Source organism: Dermacentor variabilis, chromosome 9 (genome assembly GCF_050947875.1).
Source record: "Dermacentor variabilis isolate Ectoservices chromosome 9, ASM5094787v1, whole genome shotgun sequence".
Taxonomy (NCBI): domain Eukaryota; kingdom Metazoa; phylum Arthropoda; class Arachnida; order Ixodida; family Ixodidae; genus Dermacentor; species Dermacentor variabilis.
This window is the reverse complement of record NC_134576.1, coordinates 101,345,440-101,371,585: the sequence shown is the minus strand read 5'-3', so window position 1 is coordinate 101,371,585 and position 26,146 is coordinate 101,345,440. Positions and strand designations below refer to the sequence as shown.

Genomic DNA, 26,146 nt, shown 5'->3' with positions numbered 1-26,146 from the left:
GAAGCCAATTTTCGCAGAAACGCCTAAGTAGATTTGCATATTGCACACAATTAGAGGGCCTCCAATGTACACTTGGTAAAGTGCAATTCTCACCAGTACCAGTGGCCGCTCAATGTGCTTTTCGGAATTTGCGCCGGTGCTGTAATCGGTCCCATCTTCTTCGATCACACCCTGAACTGGACAATGTTACTTGAACGAAATCTTTCAAGGAGCAGTTGATGAGTTCCTCAGCGAAGTACCGCTGTCAGGTCTTCCCCTTCAGTGATATATCAGCAAGATGCGGCGCTAGCACAAAGCTGCAGCCGAGCACAAAACGGGCTGGACGCGACTTTTCATGTGCAATACATTGGAAAACACGGGCCTGTAAATTGGCCGGCTAGGCCGCCTGACCTCTCTCCGCTCGAATTATTTCTTTGCAGTTGTGTGAGAGATCATGCTTACATGATCGGGACATACGTAACATTAGTTCGAGGGAAGGATAACGAACGCCTGCCGCTGAATTCCGGCGTCGGTCATCAAGAAAGACACTGAAGGTGTGACAAAGCGGACACAGTGCCGCGTGACTGCGAAAAGAGGCCTATTTGAAGAAGTCTTCTAGGCTGGTTTTCAACGGAGCTTACGAATTCATGGATATTAAGGACACCTTGAGATCTGATTTTTTTTTGTTCTTCCTTCCTTTTCTTTTTTTCCTGTGTAGACATCCTGATTGCCAATTCGGCTCATTTAGACCTGGTATATTACTTTCTTGAACGCCCTTTTTCTGCATGTTGGTTGCTTCCCGGTCTTTTCTTTTCTTTTTTCGCTTTTATGTTTTGACACCAACCTGTTTTTGCAGCACGTACACACTTTTACGAAAAGTAAAACAGTCACTTTAATTTGCCTCTGCTCCGAAGCAAGTTTTTGGTGCGGAATATAGCTACACGCACACTCTTTCGATGCGCGGCGACCAATGCATGCCGGGATTCGGAAACATTGCCTATCCCATTGCTTTTCGCATTTCGTGCGTGGTCAGAGCGGCGCTTCGGCCGCATCATCAAGAGGATTTTTTTATGAATGTGATCAGTTGGCTTTGAGAGACGGATAATAAGTGTGACGTAGGAATGAGAGGAAGGAATAGCTGCGAAGCTGCGAAACCTGCTGTTGGTGCTCCTCCCATACCGTCATCAAGGTGATGCGCGGACTCTTCGGGCTTGCGACAGGTAATGCTGTTCCTTTCAATCAGCTCATTTGAGGGCGCTGCTTTACCATGCGGGTGGGAGCGCACTCACGTGGTATTTTTCATACTTCGTGAGGTTCCTTTGCCAGTCGGAAGAACTACGCAATTAGTACGTCGTTGAAAAGGCTACATTTAGATGTCATCTTCTGGTGCCTACAAATGCCTCATGGACACATTGAAAATTAGGATTGTACTTTCGTGTTCGATAATTAATTGCAATTACTGAATAAAATCTCAATGACGAAAGAATTAGTGGCGGCTACTCCACAGTACTGGAAACAAGATGCACTAGGTTTTCTTCGAGTAACACAACTGCTCTTTCGTTTAGTCTTGTTGCATGATAATCGGGGAACACTGTATAATTCACTCAGTAACCAAAATGAGCCGAAGACGGATTCCCTCGAAATCAGAGTCAACAGTAGTCATGCGCAGCAGCGCTTATACACGGACTCACAAAAAGAGAGTGAGAGAGAGGCTACACTTTTGCCCTAAAGGTGAAAGCAGTATTACTTATAGCCAAGTATGCCACAATTACACCACCGAGAGGACTCAGGCTGTGAAATCGAACCGTCTCCAATTATGAAGTCTCGTATACACGCACATAACGCCGTCATTTCAGCGCTCAATTCTGCGAGGTCACACGAAATTTCTACACGTGCACGAAATATATATATATATATATATATATATATATATATATATATATATATATATATATATATATATATATATATATATATATATATATATATATATATATATATATATATATATATATATATATATATATATATATATATATATAGCGTTTTCTAATATCGTCTTCACAAAATTGCATGCGTCTGCCTCGGCTCCACTCAGTCGGCTACGACTTGCGAGGCTTTTCGCGGCAACAAGGCTAGCCACCGCTCAGGCCTTGTGCCTTGGCGAAATAATTGCTTCTGAACAATTCATTAAAAGTAATCAGGTAGAGACCGAAGAAGATGAGGAACATAGACTTCATTTTCATATCAAGGACTTTCGACTAGCGCGACTTTTTACTTCGTCTGGGCACCCGCCGCCGACGTGGTTCTAAGACGTTGTCTCGAAGCGGCTTCCTCGGCTCGCTGGTTGGCCCATAGTTGTGCTCTCAGGTTCGAGCAGAGCAGTGCGGTCTTCCAGCGCGAGGGGAGGCTGGCGATGGAAGAGACGGAGGGGTCGGCACTGCCCGAATTGTTCGTTATGTCCTGACACTCCCACAACATGTGATTAAGTGAGGGAACCTCGCCACATGATTTCATCGCCTATTTTGTACGGCAAAAGCAAACTCGCCATTTGCTCGCTTTCCCTTTGTGGCAGGTGCGCTTCCACCCCACGCACTAATCTGGCTTCCTCTACTCTTACTTTCGCCAGCGTGATTTCACCCTGCCTGCTTTTCTCTTCCTTCTCACGCTCCTTCTCTTTCTCCCTTTCTTCCTTCTGGCGACATATCTTTTGCCAGGCATTCGTGAGCTCATCCTTATTGAAAAGCGCTTCCTCAATCGCTCTCCGACATTCTCGCTTCCTCAACCTATGGGTAGCTACCAAAAGCGGCCGCTCCGACTATACAACCTACTCTGTATTGTACGCAGACTAGGTGGCGAGCTAATTGCCCGATAGAACGCTCTCATTATCATCTGGCAAAATATAGTCCCTCTAGCGCTCACTTAACCTCGACCTTGGGAAGGTCGTATCTCCAGGAGTTACGTTCGCAGGTCCGCCGACTCCAGATCGTGAGGAGTGGACTGCTGCTCTTCCTTCAAGCTCCCTCGAGTCGTTCAAGATTTCACGCCATTCCTGCGATGGTTGTGCCTCCCTGAGCCGCGACGACGAGCTCTTCTCATCCCGCATCCACTGAAGTCGCTCTTTCTCCCGCAGTTTACCTCGAGCTTGCGAAGGCTCCCAGGTCTGTCGATCCCAGACGTGAGGAGTGCCTCCTTGATCTCACGGCTGTCAAACAGTTTGTTCCGGCCCGAGCTGGTGTTTATGCCAACATTCCACCAAGCCCGGTGTCGACTCTAAGAGGAAAGTCCACTCTAGGTAGGAGCATAATAAACGTCTGAGTTCTCATTAGGACACGCCAGGACCATGTCACTACACCAAAGGCCTCCTCTTTTAATGCCGCCATTTCCCATAGGTGACCAGACGAGGCAATCTGATGACGACATCGCATTCAATCACAATCTTCGAAACAGTCGCAAAATCGCATCCATACCACCGCACCGTTCCGCCCAACTCCGCTTCCTATGTTGCAATTTCGCCCCCGCATACGGCGGAAGCACGTAGCGATCCTCAAATCCGAGGTCGAAGCCGTTCCCGCGGTAGCATTCTACGTTCGCCCCTTTCATCATTAGTTCAGATTACGAGGTTCAGGAAGAGGAGTCCTTTGTTGACCTGTCAACAGTCGGCGTCATCGTTGCGTTGACTTCTGGAAAGGCGCTGATGAACGGGGAGAGGGCGGGGCAGTTGCCTCGTGGTAAACGTCAAATAATTCCCTTGGCTGTGCTGAGACATAACCCCTCCGGAAAGTGCTTGAAGTACGCGAAGAATTCTAATGCTGTAAAGTGATTTTTTTGTAAATGGAGATAAAGGCATTCTGCAAACTGAAGTACGTCTTCCAGACTAGATAACGCAAACGGTTAAGCGAAGGTGTGGGTCGTAGCTATGAAATCATTACACAGTTTTATTTCTGGCCACTGTGTTCGGGTAATAAGTAGGAAGCCGAACCAAGGGGCATTGCACAGCGAAACGTAACGCATAGAACCCCACAAGCAAGGACTCGCAGTATTTTCGGACGGAACTACCAGGTTGGGCATTAGGCCGCAACCGCAAGTTCACGCGCCTACTTTTCTCGTGCTAACACGAACTGGCTATTTGCGATGATTGCCGCATGTCGATGATTATAATTCCGATACTATGGCACATACCCACAATGATGGCGCAAGCCCAGAAGGGGGGATTGGCCAAGTAAGGATGCCCATGTGTTGAATATGATAATCATTGTCATACCACGGCAGATAGCACGATGGCGGTTGCTCAAAAGGGGGGTGGTACACATCGCGCCAACGCCAACTAGCTTTGTTATAATCACCGTGGGCTGATGTTGATTATGATTTCCACACATGGGCCCATACCCTCAATTTTGATTGGCCAATAGGCGGGAGGTATGTCGTGTCAACGCCCAGTAGATCTGTAATGTGGTTGCCAGGTATTGATGGTGATTTTGATTTTCATACCTTTTTACATGCCCACAATGGGTGTCTTGTTGCCGTCGTTTTGCTAGATTTTGCAGAACCTGGTTTTCTGCGAGACAGCGGACGCTGGACGCCGAACAGCTACGTTGCTAAAAATTTAAAGAAAACACACAAGCCTTGCTAAAAACTTAAAGAAAACACACATCACCTAGCACAGGTGCGGAAGAGCACACGGGCGCACCAGTTCCCTTGACGCCAAAGACGCAGGCATGAAATGGCGAAATTTATAGCACTTCATTACCACTTTGCGAAAGCATCGCTTTACATAGATTCCGAAATGTGGTTTAGAGCTGCCTACTCAACCAAAAAACCAAGCCTATTTTACTCCCATTAGGAACGCATCCGCAAACTTTCCCCTTCTCAAATGGGCCACCCTAAACTGTCAATTCGGAAGCAGAGCTTTGTCGTTTAGAGACAAATGGCTAAGTATGGCTCCACATGTTGCCTCCAGACATCTAAATCGTCTAAGCGTAATACAGACGCTAAGGGCCCGCACTACGCCCTGAACGTAGGGAACCTGTCCTTTTGCCAGTGTTAAGCACTCAGCTAAGTAAACACCTTCAGACGATCGGCAAGTTTGAAGACAATACAGATACTCCGCGGCTACATAACAGGACTGCGGATGCATTTTGTGCTTGCTGACACCACAACTATGCCGCATTTCCGTTGCGCGCCATGTCGGGAAACGTAGCGATCAACCTGGACTACTTGAACCATCGGCAAAGGAGAGAACCCTTCACCTCCCAGCACCTGCCTACCTACGTAAGAGGTTGCGCATGTAACTGGTGAGCATGCTACAATCGTAAACCGATTAAAACTATGACGGTACTCGAAGCAAACGTGATGTTTCACGCATACCAGCAGCTCTAGAACGTCACACATCTTTAGCGAAGGTCTATCTTTTTTACAGTGTTCACTGCCGTCCAATGGGAACGGTTCAGTTCAAGTACAACTCGAGAGCGAGAACATAATGGTTCCAACCAGTTTGCACCAGTTCCGGTTAATTCATCTAGCCGAAGAATAGTTACAGATAAGCAGCATCCATTTATATTGCACAAAGTCTTGACGCTACTGCTAAAGGGCATTGAAAAAGTACGGGTACGTGTTCTTCAGGCCGCACGTACTGTCGCAGGCAGTTTGAGCTGCAACACGCAAGCGCGTGGCAAACTGCTATCCTAGGTTGGGGAGTGACTGTGATGCACTGTAATACACTGCTGTCACACGTATACTAGTGATCGCGACCAGTTGCGAGATTTCTTAATCGCGAACAACTATGTCGCCGCTACACTGTCCAACGATCCGGATCGCGTTTTTACAGTTTCAGAACTTGGGCCTGAAGACTTAGGGGCTCAAGGTGCATTGTGTTGGTTGCGGTTGGGTTTGTAAGAGCATCATAATCAGATTACCAGAATTGGGACAAGAGCAGCAGCGTTGGGTTGCGCGCTCGTGATGCCGCAGTGGTGAATATAGAAGGCACTTGCAAGTCTTTTTACAAGAGAAGCCGAAAGGAATGCATTCTTAAGAAAAAAAGAAGGGAGGGCGGTTTGAAATAGATGGTAGCCAAATGAATCGCTCTATTAGTACTGGCACGACTTATCAACTTGACAGCGTTAAAGAGCCCGTGTCGCAGAAAATCCGGTGTTGGCGTCCGGCGAGCCGTTGTCAGATGAGAACTCGGCAGCCGGAGGTTCCGCGTCCCAGAGCTTACATGTACTCATCAACACAGCATCATTCGTTACATTGATCCCGGCGCTCCCATCTACACGGGATGACTGGTGGAGGCCTTTGGTTCAGACCAACGGTCCATCCCGGACAAGGGGGCTGCTGTGGTGCACCGCAACTAAGTTACTGCGCTCAACATAGAGCGATGTCGGTCTTACAGGACGTGAGCCTGACTAACCCTCGGACTAACTTGACGCAAAGGGGGTCAAAGCGTACAGCCATGGAGACCAAAGCCATCCGCAGTGCAGCGTGACCACACGAGGGTGCACCACGACTGGTTCTGGCTCTGTGTTCCGCTGCGCCAAACAAAACCCCCTGGATCGACTGGCACACACGGCCAAGTCGAGCGACCATATCAGCGCCCCGCTTCCGGCGCCGGACACCGCCTCTTGAAACAAGATCATACTAAATTGCGACCCACGCATACCCAACCACTTAATCTCTACCATCAAATTTGCTCATACCTTCTCTTTCATTCTTTGCAAAGTTATTCCTCGTAATTTTGAGAATGGCTGCCCCCAAACAAATGTGACGAAAAATACACACTGACTGCGCATGTCCCTTATGTTAGCTCTTCTGAGACTGAAATATTCAAAATTCGAAATAATAACAGAAGATCGACCCACGCAAGAGGCCACGTTTCTCCAGAAAGCTCGCCTTCGTGCACAGCATTCGCAACCAGTGCTTCCCGGTAAACATTACGGTTACGTAACCTGCAGTTGTCGAGAAACATGAAAAGCTGTAAGGGGTCTTTGAACGTTGTCGCGTTCCACTCTTAATGGCGAAGCTTAAGCGTCTTCAAAATTTTTCTGCCCTTTTAAAGCCAAGAGTAGTCAAATAACGCCGACCCGAGCTCAGCTCGGCTAACGTCTTCTTGCGGTGCCCTGAGTCTCTTGCTGGTATACTTGCATAAAATCACCCGTAACACGGAAAGCTTACTCCACAACCAATATGACTGAGCAATACAATTTTTGGACGTCTGCGGCTCATATACGAGGGATGCGTATGGGACAGTGTTCTTTCACGCTTTGGTTTGTCTCGGCTCTAAATTGTCCCGAAATGCTTGTTTAACTAAAGTTCCCAATCGGCTACTTGCCTTCTCAGGTGTGGTGGTATCACCTCCAGAAAGATTCCAGGGGGTGGAGTCTTTCTCTCGGTTGTGACACATCAGAAAACATGCACTGTCATGACTCCCTTTAAACTAACTCCGAGCACTGACATATTGTGCATGTACTCTATGTGTTGTAGCATATTCGAGAGGGCTATCCAGAAACGACGGATGGCTTTACGGAGTTGTTCATGGCTTGATAGCAGTGGCACCCATGAGGTTGATTGCACTCCTCCTCCGATGTCGTGCGGGCGGAAAGGAGAGAAGATTTAATGGGGGAGTCAATTTAATGTAATTCAGAGAATAATTGGGCAGGTTTTTAATCTTTGTGCCATCGGCCATTTCCGATACCTCCTTTCGGTCACGCCGTCTACAAAAGATTTTCGCGTAATGGGGCGCATAATGCTTATGCTTTAAATGTCTGAAGTGGTAGAGGCGCACGCATGTGTGTGACAACACAACGCGCATGCACACACACACACACACACACACACACACACACACACACACACACACACACACACACATAATATATATATATATATATATATATATATATATATATATATATATATATATATATATATATATATATATATTATAAAGGAGGTTTATTCGGGTTGGCAGCGACCGCCGGTTCTACGATGCACCGAGCACAGTCCCCGAGCTCAAGCTTTTGCTGCGCGCTTGATGCTGCCGATGCTGCTGACTGCGCGCACGTTCGTCATCTTCCTTACAATGGCCCCGCGGAAATAAAGGAGCCATTCTGGTGACTTAGTTTTCTGGACGGGCGGTAGAATTGTGATACGGCTTGAGACGCTGAACTTGAACGACTCGGTGGCGTTAGCGGCTCAACCAGGTAATTAACGGTTGATGTTCTCTCGGGAACGCGGTATGGACCGTCGTACTTCGGAAGGAGCTTTGAAGCGAGACCAGGCGTGCGGTGTTTCACTAACAACCAGATGAGAGCGCCCGGGAGAAAAGCGGGAGTCGGGTTCTGGGCATCGTGAACGGCTTTTTGGCGGTGCTGGTCGTCCGAGGTGAATCGGCGGGCAAGCTGGCGACATTCCTCTGCTTGTCTGGCGGCTTCCGAGATCGGCAGGCATTCGGATGGGTCCGGCCGGTAAGGCAGAATGGTGTCGATGGTGTGCGAAGGATGACGGCCGTAAAGAAGGTAAAAGGGTGAGAATCCGGTAGTGTCCTGAGTCGTGGTGTTGTAGGCGTAGGTGACAAACTGAAGAACTAGGTCCCAATTAGAGTGATCAGGTGAGACATACATGGCGAGCATGTCACCAAGAATTCGATTAAAGCGTTTCGTGGTACCGTTTGTCTGGGGGTGATAAGCAGTGCACTTACGACGAACGATAGCGCATTCAGCAAGCAGTTGTTCGATGACCTCAGATAAGAAGGCGCGGCCTCTATCGCTTAAAAGTTCACGTGGACCTCCATGACGAAGGAGAAATCGGCGAAGTAGGAAATTGGCGACCTCTTGCGCTGTAGCATTTGGTAGAGCAGCAGTCTCCGAATAACGGATTAAGTGGTCTACCGCAACGATTATCCACCTGTTGCCGGCAGGAGTCAATGGAAGTGGCCCCTAGAGATCTATGCCCGCGCGATCAAAGGGTCGGGATGGGCATTGTAAAGGCTGGAGTTCACCGGCGGAGTTGTGCGGTGGCGCTTTCCGGCGTTGGCACTCATGGCAAGAGCGGACAAACTTTCGAACGAAATTATACATTCCGCGCCAGTAATAGCGGTGTCGAAGTCTTTCGTAGGTTTTGAACACTCCCGCATGGCCACACTGAGGGTTGACGTGGAACGAGGAGCAGAGCTCTGATCGCAAGATTCGCGGAATGACGAGTCACCAGGTGCGTCCCTCTGGGGCATAGTTGCGGCGATATAGTAGCTGGTCGTGAATCGCAAAATGAGGCACTTGGGTCCGAAGCGTGCGTGATGCTGGAACTTTCGACGTATCCGACAGAAGGTCGAGCAGAGATGCAGTTCAGGGATCATTCCGCTGCGCAGCAGCGATAGTGTCAACGTCCAGAGAGGATAATGTGCACTCGCAGTGGGAGTCGTGACTGGCCTTCGGGGGAAGCGGTGATCGGGATAGCGCGTCAGCGTCGGAGTGCTTTCGCCCGGAACGGTACACCACGCGTATTTCGTATTCTTGGATTCGCAATGCCCAGCGGGCAAGGCGGCTCGATGGATCTTTGAGCGTCGACAGCCAACATAGTGCGTGATGGTCGGTCACTATGTCAAAAGAACGGCCGTATAAACATGGGCGAAACTTGCCAGGCGCCCACACAATGACCAAACACTCTTTTTCTGTAACGCTGTAATTGGTCTCCGCCTTGGTTAACGTGCGAATCGCGTATGCGACGACGTATTCTGGGTGGCCAGGTTGACGCTGTGCCAACACAGCGCCAAGGCCTACACCGCTTGCATCGGTATGGATTTCGGTTGGCGCTTGTGGGTAAAATTGGCGAAGAATGGGTGGCGGCGTGAGAAGACGGCGCAAGGTTGTGAAGGCATCGTCACACTCTGGAGACCATGATGAGATATCTCGGGCGCCACCAAGGAGCTGCGTGAGAGGCGATATAATTGACGCAAAGTTTCGAACGAATCGCCAGAAGTAAGAGCAGAGGCCGATAAAACTGCGTAGCTCTTTTATAGTAGCAGGTTTTGGGAACGCAGTAACAGCACGTAGCTTCTCGGGATCCGGGCGAATGCCCTCCTTTGACACGACATGGCCTAAAATTGTTAGCTGACGAACAGCAAATCGACACTTCTTCAAGTTAAGTTGTAACCCGGCGTTGGTTAAGCAAGTGAGTACGTGCTGGAGGCGGAGCAGGTGGGTTGGGAAATCAGGGGCGAACACTACAATGTCGTCAAGATAGCAAAGACATATTTTCGATTTGAGGCCACGCAGAACATCATCCATCATTCTTTCGAACGTAGAAGGCGCGTCGCAAAGTCCGAAAGGCATGACGGTGAATTCATACAAGCCGTCTGGTGTAACAAAGGCCGTTTTCGGGTGATCGGCCTCTGCTATCGGAACCTGCCAGTAGCCTGACCGCAAATCCAGCGAAGAAAAGAACTCGGCTCCCTGCAAACAGTCCAGAGCATCATCGATGCGTCGTAATGGGTAGACGTCCTTCAGCGTGATCTTGTTCAACCGTCGAAAGTCAACACAGAAGCGAATGGAACCGTCTTTCTTTGTGACGAGGACCACGGGAGAGGCCCATGGGCTTTGGGAAGGTTGAATGACGCCTCGACGGAGCATGTCATCGACCTAGTCTGCAATGACGCGACGTTCCGTAGCGGACACGCGATATGGTCTTTGTCGCAGGGGTGAGTGAGTGCCAGTGTCGATGTAATGCTTGACTGTCGATGCACGGCCAGGGGAGGTTTGAGCAACGTCAAAAGAAAGGCGGAAGTGCTGAAGGATTGCGACAAGTTGAGATCGCTGCGAAGGCGTCAGATCTTCGGCGATGAATGGGCTGAACACACCAGTCGATGTTGAGTCTGGTACGGAGGGGGCACTCGGTTCATGGGCGGCAGTAGAAGAGACTTCGTCGAGGACGGAGACAATTCGTGTGGAATCGACCGACTCGATGTAACCAAGGCATTCGCGGTGGAGCAGCGATAGGGTCGATGAAAGATGATTGTAAATGGGCATCGTGCTCACGCCGGCGGCAAGGTCAAGAGCTGCAAAGGGCAAAGGAAGCGCTTTTCGGGTAACAAAGTGATGAGAGGGCATGAAGAAGACCGTCCCATCGGATATGGTACTACAGAAGACTGGTACGAATGCTGACGAGCACGGGGCGATACAGGTGTCTTCTGTCACGACAATTTTAGCGGCAGGATGAGCATCGACCGAGGCCAGGTCACCAAGGTTCAAAAGTTCAATCTCAGCCCGAGCGCAATTGATGATGGCATTGTGGCGTGAGAGAAAATCCCATCCTAGTATAACGGCGTGGGAGCACGATGAAAGAACTATGAATTCAATCGTGTACAAAACGTCCTGTAGGATCACACGGGCAGTACAAGCAGCGGTAGGGCGAATGGGTTGAGCACTCGCCGTTCGGAGCGACAATCCAGACAGAGACGTCGTCACTTTGCGAAGCGAACGGCAAAACCTGGCATCCATAACTGAAATAGCGGCACCGGTATCGACTAAGGCGACTGTAGCGACATTTTCGATAAACACATCAATGACATTGGCAGGTAAAGGAGGAGGACTGCGGCAAGTCGACACTTGCGCAGTTCTTGCCTCAGGAACTGCGTCGTCTAGTTTCCCTCTTCGTTAGAGACGGGTCGTCGACGCATAGGGGAAAGTGATCGACGACGTGGGGAGGGGGACCATAGGCTTCCGGAGCGAGGACGGCGATCAGTCGGGGAGCGAGCTGGTGATGGGCCGAATGGTTCGTAAGGCGCATTTGAATCAGGCGGCACATAGGGCGCTCGTCGATCTTCGTCGAACGCCTGCGATCGGCGACGGCAGAACCTTGCGACATGACCGGGATACCTACATGCGAAACATATAGGGCGATTGTCCGGCGTAGGCCACGGGTTAGCGACGGCAGTGGTGGTCCGGGGGACGGGAGGGGGAGGGCGGTGCACAGGCTGCGGGAAGCGACGCACGGGCACACTGCGAGGGGCCATTGCAGCAACCGTAGCATAAGTGACTGGTGTAGTCACGACATACTGCTGGTGAATAGCCGGCAGCACTTCCGCGACCTCTTCATGGATCACGTTACGGATACGAGACGGCCAAGTGCTGGCAGACTCCTGAGTGACGGGCACCAGAGATAGCTGTCGTGCGATTTCTTCGCGGACAAAATCCTTGATTTGCGTTATCAGGGAGGCTTGTTCTGGGCCGGTGGTAAGGCTGCAGAGTGATGCCGCATTTGGTGTGGAATGTCGCCTTGTCAGAGCTCGCTGCTTACGCAATTCATCATAGCTCTGGCACAGGCTGATGACGTCGCCAACAGTGCGCGGGTCCTTGGCCAGAAGCATTTGGAACGCGTCATCGTCGATTCCCTTCATGACGTGCTTGATCTTTTCCGCTTCCGTCATGGCAGCGTTCACGCGCCTGCACACATCAAGAACGTCTTCTATATAGCTGGTGAATGTCTCACCCGTGTCCTGTGCGCATGTACGCAAACGCTGCTCGGCTCGGAGTTTCCTGAGGGCGGGTCGGTCAAATACTTCCGTAATCGAAGTCTTGAGCGCCGACCACGTTCGGATATCCCTTACATGATTTGTGAACCAGAGACTGGCCACGCCCGCGAGGTAGAATGAGACGTAGGCCAGCTTGTCCGAGTCATTCCATTTCTTGTGAACGCTCACCCGTTCGTAGGACGACAGCCACTCTTCAACGTCGTTGTCGTCGGTTCCGCTGAAGATGGGAGGCTCCCGCTGGCGAACGGTGCCAGCGCAAGGGACGGGCGGCGTAGGAAGAGTCTGCTGGTCGGCGTCCGGCATGGCAGAGGGTAGCGTCCGAGAACGGAGTTCCAGGATGGTAGAGTGGAACGTTACCCCGCACCTCCATCACTTATAAAGGAGGTTTAGTCGGGTTCGCAGATGCACCGAGCACAGTCCCCGAGCTCGCGCTTCTGCTGCGCGCTTGATGCTGCCGATGCTGCTGACTGCGCGCACGTTCGTCATCATCCTTACAATATATATATATATATATATATATATATATATATATATATATATATATATATATATATATATATATATATATATATATACGCACACACTAGTGCAGCTGATCGTGGTCTGCTCTGGACCACCATCAGTTCCACTTGGCTCCTCGAAGAGGCAGGTCGTGTGTCGAGTGAGCTCCTGAACAATTTGCAATGTGGTGAACGTGGCTCACTGGTAGACCACCCGCCTCGCGTGCAAGAAGTCCGTGGTTCGAATCCAGGTGCCGGCAATTTTCCACCGGATTAAAAAAAAAGAAATCCACGTGTTGATAAAATTGCATAAACAGGCCTGGAGTGTGGCCTGATCCCGGTGACCAGAACGGGTAACGCACTCCCTCACCAGAGCAGGATACGCCACCCTGGTGCAGTACATGGCCACAACCTCCTATATGAACACAACAATCAAACCCCGGCTCTCAGTCCCCAGCAGCTGCGAAGCAACTGACCACGGCGGCGGTCACACCTGCGACGCAGCAGAGGGTGCTAAGAATCACTGGCTCCGAGCAGGCCGCCATTGGAATATGAACCTGGCAACGTTCAACACTAGAACGTTATCTAGTGAGGCGAGTCTAGCAAGGCTATTGGAGAAATTAGAGGGCAGTAAATGGGATATAATAGGGCTCAGTGAAGTTAGGAGGACAAAAGAAGCATATACAGTGCTAAAATATGGGCACGTCCGGCGCCACCGGGGCTTAGCGGAGAGAACTAGGAGTCGGATTCCTGATTAATAAGAATATAGCTGGTAACATACAGGAATTGTATAGCATTAGCGAGAGGGTGGCAGGTCTTGTTGTGAAACTTAATAAGAGGTACAAAATGAAAGCTGTACAGGTCATGATGACCAGGAAGTCGAAAGCTTCTATGAAGACGTGGAATCGGCGATGGGTGGAGTGAAAACTAAATACACTATACTAATGGGCGACTTCAATGCCGACGTAGGCAAGAAGCAGGCTGGAGACAGGGCAGCGGGGTAATATGGCACAGACACTAGGAATAGCAGGGGAGAGGTATTAGTAGAGTTTGCGGAACAGCATAATATGCGGATAATGAATACCTCCTTCCGCAAGCGGGATAGCCGAAAGTTGACATGGAGGAGCCCGAACGGCGAGACTAGAAATGAAATAGACTTCATACTCTGCGCTAACCCTGGCATCATACATGATGTGGACGTGCTCGGCAAGGTGCGCTGCAGTGACCACAGGATGGTAAGAACTCGAATTAGCCTAGACCTGAGGAGGGAACGGAAGAAACTGGTACATAAGAAGTCGATCAATGAGTTAGCGGTAAGAGGGAAAATAGAGGAATTACAGATCAAGCTACAGAACAGGTATTCCGCTTTAACTCAGGAAGAGGACCTTAGTGTTGAAGCAATGAACGACAATCTTGTGAGCATCATTAAGGAGTGTGCAACGGAAGCCGGTGGTAACTCCGTTAGGCAGGATACCAGCAAACTATCGCAGGAGACGAAAGATCTGATCAAGAAACGCCAATGTATGAAAGCCTCTAACCCTACAGCTAGAATAGAACAGGCAGAACTTTCGAAGTTAATCAACAAGCGTAAGACAGCTGACATAACGAAGTATAATATGGATAGAATTGAACATGCTCTCAGGAATGGAGGAAGCCTAAAAACAGTGATGAAGAAACAAGGAATTGGCATGAATCAGATGTATGCGTTAAGAGACAAAGCCGGCAGTATCATTACTAAATGTATGAGATAGTTCAAGTGGCTGAGGAGTTCTATAGAGATTTATACAGTACCAGTGGCACCCACGACGATAATGGAAGAGAAACTAGTCTAGAGGAATTCGAAATCCCAAAGGTAACACCGGAAGAAGTAAAGAAAGCCTTGGGAGATATGCAAAGTGGGAAGGCAGCTGGGGAGGATCAGGTAACAGCAGATTTGTTGAAGGAGGGTGGTCAGATTGTACTAGAGAAACTGGCCACCCTGTATACGCAATGCCTCATAACCTCGAGCGTACCGGAATCTTGGAAGAACGCTAACATAATCCTAATCCATAAGAAAGGGGACGCCAAAGACTTGAAAAATTATAGACCTATCAGCTTACTGTCCGTTGCCTACAAACTATTTACTAAGGTAATCGCAAATAGAATCAGGAACACCTTAGACTTCTGTCAAGGAAAAGGCCAGGCATGATTCCGTAAAGGATACTCAACCTTAGACCATATTCACACTATCAATCATGCGATAGAGAAATGTGCGGAATATAACCAACCCTTATATATAGCTTTCATTGATTACGAGAAAGCGTTTGATTCTGTCGAAACCTCAGCAGTCATGGAGGCATTACGGAATCAGGGTGTCGATGAGCCATATGTAAAAATACTGGAAGATATCTATAGCGGCTCCACAGCCACCGTAGTCCTCCGTAAAGCAAGTAACAAAATCCCAATAAAGAAAGGCGTCAGGCAGGGAGATACGATATCTCGAATGCTATTCACAGCGTGTTTACAGGAGGTATTCAGAGACCTGGATTGGGAAGAATTGGGGATAAAAGTTAATGGAGAATACCTTAGTAACTTGCGATTCGCTGATGATATTGCCTTGCTTAGTAACTCAGGGGACCAATTCCAATGCATGCTCACTGACCTGGAGAGGCAAAGCAGAAGAGTGGGTCTAAATATTAATATGCAGAAAACTAAAGTAATGCTTAACAGTCTCGGGAGAGAACAGCAATTTACAATAGGCAGCGAGGCACTGGAAGTCGTAAGGGAGTACATCTACTTAGGGCAGGTAGTGACGGCGGATCCGGATCATGAGACGGAAATAATCAGAAGAATAAGAATGGGCTGGAGTGCGTTTGGCAGGCATTCCCAAATCATAAACAGCAGGTTGCTGTTATCCCTCAAGAGAAAAGTATATAATAGCTGTGTCTTACCAGTACTCACCTACGGGGCAGAAACCTGGAGGCTTACGAAAAGGGTTCTACTCAAATTGAGGACGACACAACGAGCTATGGAAAGAAGAATGATAGGTGTAACGTTAAGGGATAAGAAAAGTGCAGATTGGGTGAGGGAACAAACGCAAGTTAATGACATCTTAGTTGAAATCAAGAAAAAGAAATGGGCATGGGCAGGACATGTAATGAGGAGGGAAGATAACCGATGGTCATTAAGGGTTACGGACTGGATCCCAAGGGAAGGGAAGCGTAGCAGGGGGCGGCAGAAAGTTAGGTGGGCGGATGAGATAAAGAAGTTTGCAGGGACGGCATGGCCGCAATCAGTACATGACCGGGGTTGTTGGAGAAGTATGGGAGAGGCCTTTACCCTGCAGTGGGCGTAACCAGGCTGATGATGATGATGATAATGATATATATAACCTCTAAAAGAACACCACTGGGCGTGGTGGCTCTGTGGTGTAATGGTTAGGATGTGTGCTTTGAATTGTATACATGCGAGTGCACGCGGGTTCGAATCCACGTGACGTATAGAGCACTGTGGTTCTTCGTAAGTGTGTGATTCCCTTGACTATTGCGTTCTAATTAGATTATGTGACTCCTGATTGTGAAATTTGCGAAAATAATTGCGGATTAAAGGTTTTTTCTTCTCCGCAGTGGCGTTCGGGACGCATACGCATAGGCCGATTCCGAGCAGTCACGCCTCATGGTAGGCAGCAAATAGCCAGGAAAAATGACTAAAATTCTGCATAACTTTGCTCACGCCTACTATGAAGGCCGCTTGGAATTGGGCCACTGACTCCGAGGAGCCGCCTAGGGAACGGTATATCAGCAGCCCTAATTTGATCTGATTTCCTGCCTGCATGCGTGGCCACGACTTATTGGACTGGAAATTGGGAAGAGCACTAGCACTCTGTTTGGGGGAGTAGAAGTACTCGGTCTGGTGGAGTGCCATTACCCCTGCGGTGAGAGTATTAGCACTCCCTGTGGGAAGAGTATTATCACTCTGCAGAAGAGTACTAGCAATCCCTTGCGATGGAGTAACAAAACTCAGTCAACAGGAGTTGACGTACTCTCTGTCAAAGAGGGTCGATGTACTCTCGAAAAGAGAGTGAAATATGGGACAAGCCGCAACTCCCTCAAAGAGAGTGCCCGGAACTCTCTTTGTTTTTAGAGTGCAATGCACTCGAGCTTCTAGATTAATTTTTCGTGGGGTACCTTATCGAACGCGTTGCTAAAATCTAAAAAGAGCATATCAACTATTCCCGACGAGTCAAGTACTTCAGAGATTTTGAGTTGTTGTTTTGAGATTTGAGTTGTTTTGAGATTGTTCTTTATTGAAACATATGTTCTGTGCATTGTATGGGGGATTCCAATGAATGTATGAACTGTTTGCTTCACTTTGCTGAGCGCTTCTAGGCTCTGGCTTACGTGGGTGTGAGCTATTGCATTTTTTGCTTGCTTACGGGGTTATCAGCCATTCGTTCTCTCACCCGACAGACAAATTTTTCGTTAGGAGGGCATAGAAAAGATTGGATATTTACTTAGTACAGGAGGTACTCGATGATCCTCCAGGCTATCACTGTCAGTCCTGCACATGAGACAAAAGGCATTACGTCAACAAGGTCAGCATTCTCACATTGAAGCTGTATGAACGTAACGATTACGAATAGTCACCTATATAATTTTCAATCCCTGTCGAGTGCCAAATCACCTTTGTGGAAATCTCGCAAGGTATATTTCATGCAAAGATGTGGTTTTATTCGAGACAAAATTGGGAATGAGAGGTGCTCACAATATTTTGTCTAATTCAGGTTGTTCGTATGTGGCTTAATTAAATACTATGTGCTGCATCGGTGATCTCGACGCTCGAGATCTTCCTGTCAGTGTCACGCTCTTGAGTCAGAGGGCCACTCTGCGAAATCGTGATGTTTCTGGAAATAATAAGGTACGTTTAATACTAGCGTGTAGGCTTATAACATTTCTACTGATAGTGTCGACAGCAATACGGACAGACTTGGCTATCTATTTCCGCCAATACTTTATGACATAATTAATCTGCAGTGCATTTCGTTAACCATTCATTAATAATATTGAAATGATACTTTGTTCAGGTGCTTATTATATCTATATATATGTATGCATAAATTGAACAGAAGCGATGCATTATCACAATGATACATGAACGCCACTTATTTGACCAACGACAAGTTCTTCAGCACGCAAGCCAGGGTTTCGGGCTGACGCCCGTCTTGTAGTGCACTAAGCGGCATGCTTATTTATGGAGCGTTCTACATCCGCACTGGGCCATATGGACGCTACCCAGCGAGGAAAAGAAAACCGGCTCAACGATACACGACAGGCAGCGAAAGCCGCCAGGGCGCCAGGGTGTACTGCCCAGATAGAATAAGAAGGAATTCTGTAGTCCTACGCGCCAAAACCATGATTTTATTATGAGGCACGCCGTAGTGGGGGACTCCGGATTAATTTTGACCTCCAGGAGATGTTTACCGTACCCCCATTGCACGTGGCGCCGGTGTTTTTTGCATTTAGCCACCACTGAAATGCCGTCACCGCGGCCAGCATCTGACATCGCCCCCTCGTGCTTCTCAGCACAGCACTAGAACCGCAAAGCCATCGCTCCATGCAGAAGCGCCTGAACGAAACGCCACACAGCATGGCGCCATCTCTTGGGGTAATGCAAAACCCGCGCCGCGGCGCTCGCGGGCTGCTGGCGTTCACCACTCATCGCCAAAAGATGACAAGGAAGTGTGTATTTGGTGCTCTGTAGCTGCCCTGTGAACGCTGCGATTGGAAATGACAAGTAACAGTTCAGCCCACTAGGGCTTACAGCTTGAGCGATAGTGTGGACAAACACTAAGAACTCGGAAGCAATATTTATAATATTTTGTTTGGGCAGTAACTAGCATATGTAATGGGGTCCTGTATAAAGGGTTCGGGGCCAGAGACTTCATTTTTAATGTTTTGATTGGTTGCCCGGATGACCTCGTTTTGCTCTCGTTTGAATGCCCGGATATTCTCGTTTGAGTGCCCTGATAACAGCTCTGGCTTTTGGCTCAAAGTTACTCGACGGCCACCAATAAAGGCAGCTAAACGCATATCGTGGTTTGAAAGACAACAATGCAAAAGCTTCCCTGCTCCACCCCGAGACGTCGTATATCCTGTTGAGAGTGTGGATTTCTACTGTTGCAATCAAAACTTAAGAGGAAGTTCTAGCTCTGGGCCAACTTGAATTTACCTACTAAAATGCATGCATAACGCATAAATTTCCCTTTACAAGCCACTGCCATGAATGATATAGAAGTCGCTGAATATAAGAGACATTGTTCAATTCAAGGAAATGTAGCAAGCCGTATTTTAGTTCAGCATCCCAAATCTTTTCCTTGGAATGCCGAACATTTGGAATATTCCATTATCAGGGCTATTTGGTGCGTGGTATCTGCTAATTCTTCGAAATTCTGCAAGAAAGCATAAGTTCCACTATGAAAAAAGTGGCATGGAATTCGTGAATTCATTTACATATACACCTCTAAATACACTGATGGCCGCAATTATTCCCCCAACGAGCATCATGCATTGCCTTCACCCACCGTGGTGACATAGTGGCTGTAGCGTTGCGCTGCTAAGCCCGACGGCATGCACTCAATCGTGACCGCAGCGGATGCGTTCTGCCGGGGGTGAAATGCCAAAATGCCCACGTACCGTGCTTTGATTGCACGTTAAATAGCCCGAGGTAGTCAAAATTATACGTGAGCACACCACCACGGCGTGCCTCATAATCCTATTGCAGTTCTGGCACGTAAAACCCGAGAATGCAATTAACGTCGTTTTCATCTTCACGAGTGGCGCAGTTGCACCCACCACAACGCTGTTTCTTTGCGGGATTTGGTGTTTTGATTTCGGCGTAGCTTGTGAGTGGTCTAGCTAGAAAGCATCGAAATCGCACGAAAATATTGTCGTCACTTTTGTAAAAGATGACCAAAGACTACAAGACATTACACACTAAACCGAGTAAAGTTAACACAATTTAACGGATCGAACTGAGTTGTGCAACATGTTCCTGCCTTCTTTCTTCACTATAGCTGCCCCTTCAAGATGTTCAACCAGGGCCAACTCGCACAAATGTCGATCCTTCTAAAGATTTATGTATTTGCATCACGAGAACATGGCTTGAGATCAATTTGCAGGTTAGCATACATCTACACATGCCTGAATCTCGATGTCTGCTTTAAAAAATTAATTGGGTTTTGCGTGCAAAAACCACTATCTGATTATGAGGCACGCCATAGTGGTGGACTCCAGATTGCCTTGTACCACTTGAGGTTCTTTAACGTGCACATAAATATATGTACAAGGGTGTCTTTGCACTTCGTCCGCATCGAAATGCGGCCGCTGTGGCCAGGATTTGATCCTGTAATGTCGTACTTAGCGGCCCAACACTATATCCACTAAGCAACCACAGCCAGTTCCAAATATCTGTGTCTTTGTTGTACATTGTCAATATCTCAATTGGAAATATGTAATACCCTCCCGCCAGCAATGGTACACCTGAAATACTAAAGGCACGGTGACTCAAAGCGATGCGTAGAACATATATAACATTAGGCTAGGTATTTAGCGGTCATTGTTTTGTTCCACTAACCATAGCCAACTACACAAATGAGTGCATAAACAAAATATCGCTTACCGATGACTATAACGACGATGAGAACCAGCTCAAACGTCGTGCTGAAAAGAAAGAGAAAAGCGGTGTCATGACGGAAAAGCAAAACATTGTCTTCCTATTCAAGGTCTTGTCGATTGCATGTACTTATTAGGTGAGAATAAATAGAAGGTCTCGTATCGACTGTCACTCCGAAAAGATCACCCCTTCACCCTGACTGCCCGCCCAGACCTAAACTGAGCTTTGAAAGCTGTGCTCAACAAATAAAACTTCTTTATTTTAATATTTCTTTTTGTTACCATTGTCCAACAACTAGCTGTGATATGAAGGATCACTCTGTTTCTGTTGAAAATTTATTTCCGAAGTTCCATGCAGTCGGTAAAACGAGCTTTGCCACGGATCAGCACTATTTATGGAGAAGAGGCCAATCTGTTCTGCAACTGACGGCGACAATTTCTTAGCTGTCGCCAACTCTCGTTTTTTAGTCAGTTATTGGTATTCAATTGTATATTTTACGTATGCTTCCTCTTGTTTGCATCTATCCCCGCAACACCATTGCACAAGCAGCGTTATTTGCTCTCATGATGAAACAAGTTAGTGGACGCTACCACTTCATGCAGATGGCAGCTCCCTGGAGTTCCATGGTTTGCTCGCTCCTGCAAAAACAAAATATACGAAGATTAACTCATTACTACGGAAACTGAAACAAAATTACAGAACTGTTCAGTGACCGTAAGGGCTACCGGCACACTGCATACAAACGCTTTATGCGGCCGCATTGACATGTAATTTGAGCCTTACGCCACACATAAATATGGCATCTGGTATAATACATTGCAAACTGCCCTCAGCAGTTGTGGTGGTTTTCAACAGCTTCGCTGCACATCCCATTTTGCCAGGCCGGAATAGCGATTCAATTTTTTGTACCCACAAACATATCCCCTGTAGAAACAGTAGTGAACGCAAAATCATGCCCTCCCGCTGCATCGAGACATGGCAACAATCCAAGTGCGCGGCTGCACTAAGCCTGTTCCCACGCTGCACTGCGCATGTCCTCATTTTACCGCCCGCATCTAATCGAGAGGCATAATTGCCCTTTACCCAACTCTGCCATATAAAGCCGATCGGCTCCCGCGCGGCCTTTCATGGGTTTCGCAGCACGACAACAATGGCGACAAACGCTGTGGGCACGGCGGCACAACTAGCATGCGGTGCACTAATTCGCTCATCTTCGTTGTGCAGCTCGCCCTTGGTCTGTGTTTTCATGGCACCAAGAGCAGCATCGACCATCCCGGGATAACCTTTGTCACCCCACCGGTGAATGAAGCACTCGTCCACGTGTGGGATACGCTGACATCATCGGACCTTCATCGACCAAGTCACCTTGAGACGGCAACATGCGCAGACTGTTCGGCGCATAAGCCGCTGCGAGCGCCACCACAAGAGTGGACCATATATATCCCGCACGGGCACTGCATTGGCAGTGGGCACGGCGGTACTACTAGCATGCGGTGCACTAATCCCCTCATCTTCGTTGTGCAGGTGAGAAGGCCGTTTGGAAAATGCTTCCGCACTAGCAACCGTTTTTTGGTGGTGCTGCCGTGCCCGCAGCTATGTCACGGGGTGTTTGATATGGCTGTGTTTCTGTGGAAGTTGCTACTGTTATCGGGAGACGTCGAAACAAACCCCGGCCCTGAACTAAAGGACATCGTTAGGCAACTAAAGGAAATTGCTGCTGATACCAAAGAAATAAAGGAAGAACGTCTTGCAGATATAGGGACCAAATTAGATGCCATTGCACTTCTAGAAAATAAAGTACAATCTTGTCAGACCGAGATTTCCCGCATGTGTCGCGTAATAGAAACAATGGAACAAAAAATCGATGACCTTGAGAATAGAAGCAGGAGAGCTAACTTAATTGTTTATGGCATACAGGAATCAGAAGAAGAAACAAGCGACAGTTTTGAGCAGATAGTTAGCGGAGATATCATACAAGATATCCTACAGCTGGACCCTGCAGTTACCATAGAACGCATACACCGGTTGGGCAGACGGCAAACGAAAAAGACTAGGCCGGTAGTTTTTAAACTTCTAAATTCCCGCGACAAATCGGCAATATTGAAGAAAGGTTTTAAACTTAAAGGTTCAAAATTTGCCATCGGGGAAGATTTTTCTCCTAAAATACGAGACATTAGAAAGAAACTGGAATAGTGCCAAAGAAAATCGCGACAAACACGACAAAGTGTCCCTTGCCTTCGACAAACTGTACATTAACAGTCGCGCCTTTGTTTGGGACGAAGAAACCAGTGACAAAGTAACCCTCAAAGAAAACGAAGCGGAATCAAGCAAAATAAGCGGCCCGCCAATGACGCGGAGAAGAGCTCGATAAGACAACTAACAATCATAAATGTAAATGCAAGAAGCTTACTAAACAAAATAGAATCTTTCGAAAACCTGTTAACTGATCGCGAACCTGATATAGTCGCCGTCACGGAAACGTGGCTTTCACCGGATGTTTCCAACCATGAAATCATTCCACCTAACTATTCAGTCATTCGAAAAGATCGGAGTTCCCGTGGTGGTGGCGTGGCTCTTGTGATTAAGAAAAACCTTCCATTTGTTTTACTGCCAGATGTGTCAGGTGCTGAAAGCGTGTTTTGCAGGATTCTTTGTAACAGTACTACTATTTGTGTGGGTTGCTTCTATAGAAGCCCCTCTTCGGGTGATGAGAGCATTTCTGCCATTCATGAGTTTCTACACCGATATGCTAACAACTGTAGAATCATCCTTATGGGAGACTTTAACCTTCCAGACGTAGACTGGATAACTATGCATCACACATCATCTTCTTCAGAAATTCTGTTTGACCTAATGTTATCATTTAACCTTCACCAAATAATCCTAGAACCGACGCGTAAGCAAGGTTCCGCAAACAATATCCTTGACCTTATACTAATAAGCGATCATTTTTCAGGGCACCAAGCACAGACAGAAATTATTGAAGGCATTTCAGATCACAACATACCGCTATGCTTGTTGCCTCTGGACTGCTCATTAAGAACGCCTTGTAATACGTCTATAGTACCCAGCTTCGAGAAGGCGGATGACGCCAGCATACTAACCCACCTTGCGCTGTGATATTAACCCAACTAAGCGCTGTGATATTTTTAAAGAACTGCTTTGTTGGTTTTACACCTGTGAGTAATAGTACTCGGGTGGCACTAGTCATGTGTAGGTACACAGGGACCATTTGTATACATTATGCTCATGTAAAGCAGTTACAAAGTGTATGTCACTAATCACTGTGATATTTGTTGAAGAATTGCTGTGATGGTTTTACACATGTGAATAATGGTGGTCAGGACACAGTACTTGCGATGTATAGTTGAATTTATACAGTGCCAAGACATGGGCTGTATACATACCAAAAGAAATGTATGTCATTATATTGTTGTGATTATTACTGTTTGGATTTTATTAAACTATAATAAAGTTGTTTCTTGTATCTATTGAGGTATGGCAATTTGTGATGCAACCAAAGTGAGGACCTGAACTTGTGCATACACATAAACAGCTAATTTAAGAGTATACTGCTCATATTCTGCGAAACCAGTTTAACAAATCTTGTATTACAATGCTGGAAAAATGACAGAGCTGACATGGATGTACAGAAAGAGTTCTGCACTGGCTGAAGGACTGCCCCACACTGGAGTCGGTAATGTTGCGTTTATTGGAGTAGAACAGGAAGTGCACTTCTATTAAAAATGTGATAGTCAATGCAGAAACATAAGGTAGACGAGCAGATGTGGCACATTTATTTCAGGGCCCTCTATGCCTACTACTGCATTTCTAGTCTTCCTGTGCTCTTCGTATAAGCCCCTGTTCAGCCAAGGTTTTTACTCCATGATAGTTGTTCTACTGGGTTCGTAGCAATATTGAAGAAAAAAATCAATGGTTTTCAAGCACTTTCCGAGGCCCCGACACAGTAACTTCAAGGACCTCGTGCGATTTTTTTAGTAGTTTGGACAGGGAATAACTTGTTCAACAACATCGTTAACTTTAATGCAAACAAAAGAAAACAAAACAAATCGCATTTCACTGATTTCAAACATTTAAAAGACTGCTAATTTGCCTTTCACCGCCCATCACTAAACGCACGCAAGGAAGCATTTCAAGAACACGCTGAAAGTTTTTCTGCAATAGCACAATTAACTACTTGGACCTGCAACATTTGCAGTTTTTGAATACTGTTTGACAGTGTATGTGATGTCATCTGTTGCCTCAGCTTTTCACCATCAAATAAGCAATAGTCATTTGTAACTTCCTTTTTTTATGTCTATAGCTCTCGACTTACTCATCACGGCTTTTCTTTGAATGCCTCAACTGTTGAGCTTCCTGCTTCTGCTCCTCCAAGTACATTTATCGCCGGTTCCATGTGCCTAAAACTGGTATCTGCAGCTCCTTTGTAATTTCAACTTAAAGGATGTCGCTTTCCTTCTATTACCTCCACAGACAATTCTCTGTGACATGCGAAGAGTGTCACAGAAGGGAAAAAAAACGCTTGGCAATGTCTGCGAAGCCTAGCCAAGTGTACAAATTTAAGGACTTTCCAGTACTTCTAAACATTCCAGGGTTTTCAATGCCTTGAACATGGCATTTTAGAAATAAAGGGTTTTCAAGGATCGCTACAAACCCTGGATTCTAGCACCTAAATGATTTTACAAGCTTATTTTGGCATGGAGTTCGGAAATTCATGCTTTTTAGCTAACGCTGCACTATCTCTGTACATTGAAGCCACGAGACCGCAACCATATCGGAGTAAAGAAAAATACTGAAAGCTTTTAATACCACTCTTTTTTTATGGAGCTTCGTATTGCCTAGTTACGTTTACGAATGTGCCTGGTTTTGGTGGGCGTTTCTTCGACATTTTCTGTGAGAAGTAGACGACTAACCCTCGTATTCAGAAATGTATATTAATACGAAGCTCACGCTTGACTTTATGTAAACGACGCCTGGTGCGAACGTCCCCCAGACGCTCACTGCCTTTATTTTGGTGCGTTCTCGACTTGCGTCATTTAGATCAAGTCAAGCATGGGCTTCAAGTTATGATGCATTTCTGAATATGGGGGTAAGCGTGCACAATTCCGGGCAAGGCATTGTGCCGTTGACGCTGAGAGGAAACGGGGAAAACAAAGTTAACGCCCTATGCTCCTAAACTATCGCGTACCTGTGGTGTGCGTGTATCGTGCAAGAAGAAACAGCGCTAACACCAGCGCGAAAAAAAGCATCAACCACACATGCGCTTCGTGGTGTGGTCCATGTTATTGCGTCGTCCTTGTGTTGAGCTGTTTCTTCTAAAATGCTCGACCAGCTAGCCGGCAAGTCATCCTGTGCATACATACTGATTACACGTATGAGTGTAGATGGTCTTCGAAGCTTTTAGAACGAGCACTGCCACAGGATACGAGCAGTGCACGCGTAACAAGTGGACACATTAGTCATTTAAACATGC

General features: G+C 47.3%; 1 protein-coding gene across 1 annotated transcript in view; it reads right to left on the bottom strand.

The window, feature by feature from the left end:
* LOC142557181 (lysosomal alpha-mannosidase-like) overlaps window positions 1-26,146 on the bottom strand; it is a 210,057-nt gene that overhangs the window by 109,688 nt on the left and 74,223 nt on the right. Inside the window, exons 20-22 of the mRNA XM_075668853.1 lie at window positions 21,243-21,290; window positions 20,659-20,699; window positions 17,495-17,541 (exon numbers count right to left, since the gene is read on the bottom strand). The gene's annotated coding sequence lies outside the window, so the exon portion shown is untranslated. The remainder of the gene's footprint in view (window positions 1-17,494; window positions 17,542-20,658; window positions 20,700-21,242; window positions 21,291-26,146) is intronic.